Here is a 7,056-nt window from a genome sequence, read left to right as displayed (position 1 = left end):
TGGCAGAAAGAAAAAATAAAAACAGGTTTCAGTCTTTGAACAAACATGTCCTACAAAGCCTATTTCTCATGATTCTGTAAAAGAAGTTAAATTCCTGGTAACTATTTTGAAATTTTATAGTTAATGTGCAATATAGAGTGAAGTCAAAATTATTTTACTGCTCAGAATAACTTCGCCATATATTTTATATCTACAATATTTTTTTTAACCTGGGGTATTACTAAATATTTTCACTCCGAGTGAGATGAAGAACATTTATAAATATTTACCCTACCTTTTTTTTTTTTTAAGCGACTTGTAGAAGAAAATAAGGCACATGTCAGAGACTCAAGGGTACTGAATAAATCAATCACAATCGGCTTCCAATGGATACAATGGAGCATCAGAAAGGTTAGAGTCTTAATCGTGGAATAAAACACATATCACAAATAGCTGATGGCATCCTGAGACTCAGCCCGTTCCTCACGTGTAAACATTAAAGTCATGACGTAAGAGGAGCCAGGGTCACTGATCTGTGTGTGCCAAGTAACAAACATAGGGTGGAAAAATTCTGGACAGAGGGAGGATTCAACCCTGAAGGAATAGAGAAGCATAGGAGAAAAGAAAGGTGAGTAGCTGGTATTACTGTCCTGTCAATAAATTGAACTCTTTAAGTTTCTGGTGTTAAAAAAATGCTTAATATATATGGAGCATGTGGGTAAGGTAAGAAAATCTAATTGGGGCTATTTTTAACTTTTATCTTAAACTCCAGCTGTATCAGTCTTAAAAATTGTAATTCAATCCCCTAGAATGTAAATTTAAAAAATCAGTTATGTTGTATAAATCAAAACCTATTTCAGACTCACTGATTAAAAAAAAAAAGGCAAAAATTAAAATCCAAACCTAAACACACGAATAAACAAAAACCATAAGTTAGAACAATTCATGTATAAAGATGTTCACCACAGGATTATTATTTTTTTTAAAAAAAGGAAATCTTAGAAAGAATTAAAATGACCAATAGAAATCAGTAAATAGATAACATATGATACAGCCATAACATGAAAATAGTGCAGATTAGTAAAATATTATGATTTAATGACAATTTGAATGCTATTAGAATACAGCGTTAAGAAAAAATTGGAAACTAGAACTGTATTAAAAAGTACAGCATTTTTTACACTTTTGAAATAAACTTTTAAATTTAAAAATAAATATATGTTTATATTTATAAACAATTGTAAAGGAGGTACAGAGAGTTCTCTTGTCTCTGTACCCAGTTTCCCCAATTATTAACATCCTACATTAGTATGGTGTATTTTTCATAGTTGATGAAACAATATTAAAGCCTTATTATTAGATAAAGTCCATATTTCACTCAGATTTCCTTACTTTGTACCTTTTTTTAATTTCTGAGTTATCACATTACATTTAGTTCTCATGCTGTTTAGGCTTCACTAAGCTGTGACCATTTCTTAGACTTTGCTTTTTATGACCTTTACAGTTTTGAGGTGTCAAATTGTAGTCACAGTGTGACTAAAATGAGATTCATCTGATGCTTATGTTATGACCAACAGTGGTTATGGGTTTTTGAGAGGTAGACCACAGAGGTAAAGCACCAATTTTCATCTCGTTCTATCAAGGATTCAAACTATTATGACAGTGCTGTTGATGTTGACCTTGATCACTTGGTTGAGATTTTATTGTCAGGTTTTTCCACTGTAAAGATACTCTTCCCCTCCCCATCTGTCCACACTGTACACTTTGGAAGGAGATATTCAACACAGCCCACACTTTAGCAGTGGGGAGTTATGATCTTTTTCCTTAAGGGCAGGTTATTTAAATTACTTGGAATTTTTATGGATGTGAGATTTGTCTATAAACTCCCATTTATTTATTTATTTAATCATTTTTTTGTATCATGCCATCATTTTTGAAATATCACCTGGTTATAGGATAATAAATAATTTTTCTCATTTAAAAATTTCCAAGTTTTTATAATGAGCCTGTAAAATTTTATATTTCCAAAGTTTTAATTTTTTCTGTTATGTCTTATGCATAAATATTAAGGAGCAGAGAGGCAAGGACACTTATTATAACATTTTTCTCTGCCCTGCTTCAGGTATCCTTGCTCAAATCTCCAATTGACACCTGCCTCCTCTTACACTCTTCTTTCTCCTGGGGCCATGGTGAATTCACCCTTAAAATGTTTTGCTCACTTGAAACCCAGAGATTAGCAACAAGTATATATAGTCAGTAATAGATGAGCTTCTATACCTCTTACTTCTGTCAATGCTAACCTCATCTTTGCTGTAGTGAATAAAAATTTATTAAAAAAATGTATTTCTTGCTTATAGGTTATGTTATTATTCTTATTTGGAATTCTGTGTGCTTATTATTGCTTTTCAAAAAATTAACATATGCATGTTACTTTTAAAGAGAGAAATGCCCCGAACTAAACATCCTCTTAATTCTCCATGAAAATACTTGCATATTACCACACAGCATTTTGTGACAGCTGATCTTTAAAAATCACAACATACTACATGTCTTTCTTACAATCACATTCATATATATTTTCTATCATAATGTTTTCTTTGGTTACAAACAATGTTTGTGGAACATGTTCACTTAGCTTGGAGAAAATACAAGTATAAAAGGATTCATTTACTTTTTATCTCCAATGCCCTAAAGAAATCTTTATAAGACTTTTCCTACTCCTCTCCTGCCCTCTTGTCAATAACTCTAGCACATTCCATAGATTGTTCAGCGCATTCTAGTTTCATCTAGGTATAGATTCTATATCCTTTCCAACCAACCTAAAAACTTCATGAAAAGGGGCTTTATTTTCTCCATTTCTCCACTTAGCTTTCTCTTTTCTCTTCCTCTGCTTCTTCCCTTCTTTCTCCATTCCTATTTTCCTCTTATTCCTTTCCTCCCCCTCTTTTCTCTCTTTCTCCTCTCACCTCCTTTTCCTCCTCCTCCTCCAAATCACTATGCTGCTTCCCTGGTGGTTGTTCTAGGGTTTGCAGAGAGAAGGAGCAGAGGGGTTAAAATAACTTTCTGAACTACTGCTTTTGAAATATGATGTTGGTGATTTCTTTGTAATACATATAAACATGTGGATTCATTAAGGACACCCTCCTGCTACAAGGTGTATCATTTTTGGCACTATTCCTAAAGAAGGAATGACCTTGAAAGCTGATTATTTCATTTTTGTTCCTGCATTTCGTGACATCCTAGCACATAGCTAATTTCTTCTGCAGTTAGTTACTTTATATTGACAGAATTCTCTAGAATAAGACCTTTTAAATACAGCTATAGCCCAACTGGTTCTACAGTAAACCTAAGTGAAACAGGCTAACCAGTCTCATACTAACCAGTCTTCCATCCCTATCTAGCCTTTTGTAGTTTGGACTAGCTCTCATATCATGACTAAACACAATCCCATTATCATGTTTTATATGTACTTTATTACTTGGATGATCCATTTATATTAATATTGTTCTTTAGAGATAGAATATAATGTGAATTACATAGCTATCAGCACGAAATGTTAAGCTTTAACACGGAGTCAGCAGGAAATGTCTTACCATATGAGTAAAGTTTCAAGTTACTCACAAAAGGAACAGAGTATATAACCTATACACATAACATATAATATACCATCCACAAGTCATAGAAAGAGATATCAAATGGAGAGAGAAGGTAGAGACATAAATGTACAGAGAAAATCTACTCCTATGTAATAGGGAACAAAAGTGCAAATTCAGCTCTGTAGACAGTACCTTTAAATGCAGTTGATAAACATTAGTATTTAAAATCTGAACTTTGAAAACTTGTCTACTTGTCTAATTAAGAATTCTTCATAAATGAAGGAATCTCTATTCAAAATCAAAAATTTGCTGAAAATGATTTTGTTTGGCATCATAATCATGGTTTAAAATAAATTGACCAATATCAATCTATCCTGTCATTTAGTGTATATTACCTTTTAATTTTATAACTATTATCATTCTTTTTCCCTTCTTAAATTTAAAACATAGATTTCACAATAACTCATGTGATTAAAGTATAACATACTAATTTCTTTATATATATTATTTAATTTATATTTTACAGATCCAATTTTTTCCTCTAGCCTAAAACTTTTCTCACATTGCAATTCTGTAATAAAAAATTAAATTTTAGTATACATACCAGAAGGTAAGAGAAACAAATACATGGTTTAGGTATTTTATTTTCTATCTTTTCCATTTTTTACTTTGGGATACCCTCTGTTTATAGCATTATTGCAGTGATTCATAGCCCATCACTATGTCTTCAAAGTAAAATTCAACAAAACACGACAATTGAAGGAATAATTCTGTTTAATAATTTCACCAGGTAAGTACTCATTGTTCACTTAATATGTACTATCAGTTGTTTTCAATCCAAAGAAAGAAAGATAAATAAGACATTGTTTCTAACACAGAGGGAGTCACAGCCTAGAGGGAAATAAAATAGGCTTGTACTTCTTCCTGACATTTTCATTCATCTTTATCTTCATTATGGGTGCCCTTGAAACTCCCTGCAGTGTGTTAGTTTTAAGAGTAATCCAGAGGTGAATTGGAAGGTATTTAACCAGCTAAGGACTCATATTTTGTTCTTTGTGATATTACTCTTGCTACTAGTCATTCCAGTTCATTAAAGAAAGTCTGTGTTTCTTTCTTACTGTTCTTTGTAGCACCAGAATTTAGCATACATCTTGGCAAAAAGTAAATGCTCAATATTTTTCTTAAATTGTTGAGTTAAAACATTAATTAAACTTTGTAAGAATTTCCTTCCTGACATCACCTGAATATATTTGGAAATGGTGTCACTTCATTTTTGTCTATCCCCTCATTGCTTGTGATATTTTTCCAGATGTTTGTATAGTTATAACATTTAGACAGCATACTAGCCTGTCAGATACTTGTTTTCCAGACTTTACCTTCTTTCAACTTTCCCTGGTTTGTCCTACCTCAATATCGTATGTAGTTTTAGCTCTTTGCATCTTTATCGTTTCTGCTCCTGCTATAAGCAACTGCATATCCCCCATTATAGCTTGGCCAGGAAATACATAAGCACAATATAATAATGCTAGTAATGACAGGATAAAGTGCTATGTTACCAGAGACAAATGTGTGATAATTATGCCTGAAGGGGTCAGAAAAGATTTCATAAAAGAGATGGTATTTTGAAGACTGGAAAAGAAATTTGCTACTTGGATAAGAAAAGAGTAGTTAACTTTGCTGTAAGGAAAAAAACTTTTGGCAATGACAGAGACACATGAGAAATAATACCATGATCAAATAATGATAGTTAGATTTGTATGGTTATAATATGGAAATAATTCAGGAGACTATGAGGAGATGGAACTGTATATTACACTAAGACTGTAAAGAACCTGGTGTAAAATGATAACAGATTTGAACTTTATCCTTTTTGGCAAATGCTTTTATTTCACTAGTTTAAAAGGATCAGATATGTGCTTTAAGTGTTACTGTGATGCTGGTTCTGAAGAAAAAGAACAAAGAGTCAATGGTAGCACTTAGAAAAAGACGCTGCCTAAGAACAAGCCATAATTGCCATAGGTTGAATTAGGTTATGTTGGAAAATACTATAATATAAATAATATTTAGTTCTTTATGTGGGAAGTATGTGAAAGAGAAGGGTTATAGATTCATTCACTAACTTATTCAACAGTGAGTTGCTTGTATGAAACAAAGTGCTATATTCTATGGCTAGAGGAACAGACAAAACTGACAAAAATTCTGGATCACATGGCACTTCAGTTCTAGTAGGGGAGACAGGCATTAAGCAAATATGCACAATTAATACAGTATGAAAAATGATACTAATTATTATTACAAGAACTTATGCAAAAAAGGAAATAGAGGCAAAAAAGTAGGAATTTTAAATAGAAAGCCTCTTTGAGACTTGAATTTAAGTCAAGAAGTCATGTCATTCAACTAAGGAAGAACATTCCAGGCAGGGGAAAGTCAAGTGCAAAGTCATTATTTGGATGAGCAGAAAAGCAATGAAAGATGAGGACAGAGAGTAGAGAGATCTATAAAACATGTTTCTATAAGGTTGATATTGTTTTTAATTGAGATGCAGAACCAGAAATAGATCATTACTCTACAGTTAGGTTTTGAGTTCGATTTTGTAAAAATTTGAGTTCCCTAAAGAAAATCTAGGAGAAACATCTGCTATGCTAATGAAAGTATGACTCAGCAGTTCAGAAGGTTGATCAGGGATACAGAGTAAGAGAAATCATGCAACGATTTTGGAAAAGATCGGTCATAAAATTAGAAGAAATGCAGGGTTAAATCGAAAGTGAAATAAAGAATTCAAAAAATAAATAAATTGCAAACAGCACTGAAAAAGCTCTAGAGAAGTCATATAGGAAAAAAACTAAGAGTAGTCAGTGTATTTGGCAATTAAGAGATTGTTAGTGACTAAACAAGAACGTTTTTAATGGATTAGCAGAGGGAGAAACAGATCACATTGGTTTGTGGAATTTGTGGAAATGAAGGCAATGAAGGAAAACTAAGGACTGAGCATTTTTGTTTGTGAGTATATGGAGAAAGTTGTATTTTTTTTTTGGATCATTTAAAAAATATTTTTGATTACAGTAAGAATTTTGTGTAACTTTAAAAAATTCTTAATTCCCATGGTGTCATACCTTCCAAATTTAATACAGAGAACTTTAAAGAACATACAATTTGCATTATCATGCTGAAATTAACAGAGCAATTTGGCTATTGAATAGAGTCTGATAATCTGATAGAGTAGAAAGAACATGTAATCTCAAATTAAAAGATCTGGATTTCAAAGATAATTCTATTAAACAGTATTGAGCAGAATGTTCAACTTCTTTGAACTTTAGTTTCCATATCCATAAATTAGAGCTATTAATAATACTTGCCTCAGAAGACTATTATGAACAATAAATCAGTGAATATATATATATATATTTTTAAAAACAGCATTTAAACTTACAAATGTTGATTCTTGTTATGATTAGTAACAGTACATTTTAAAGATAAAGTG

This window comes from Pteropus vampyrus, unplaced genomic scaffold (assembly GCF_000151845.1).
Source record: "Pteropus vampyrus isolate Shadow unplaced genomic scaffold, Pvam_2.0 Scaffold13, whole genome shotgun sequence".
NCBI classification, from domain to species: domain Eukaryota; kingdom Metazoa; phylum Chordata; class Mammalia; order Chiroptera; family Pteropodidae; genus Pteropus; species Pteropus vampyrus.
Note: the sequence above shows the minus strand (reverse complement) of the source record.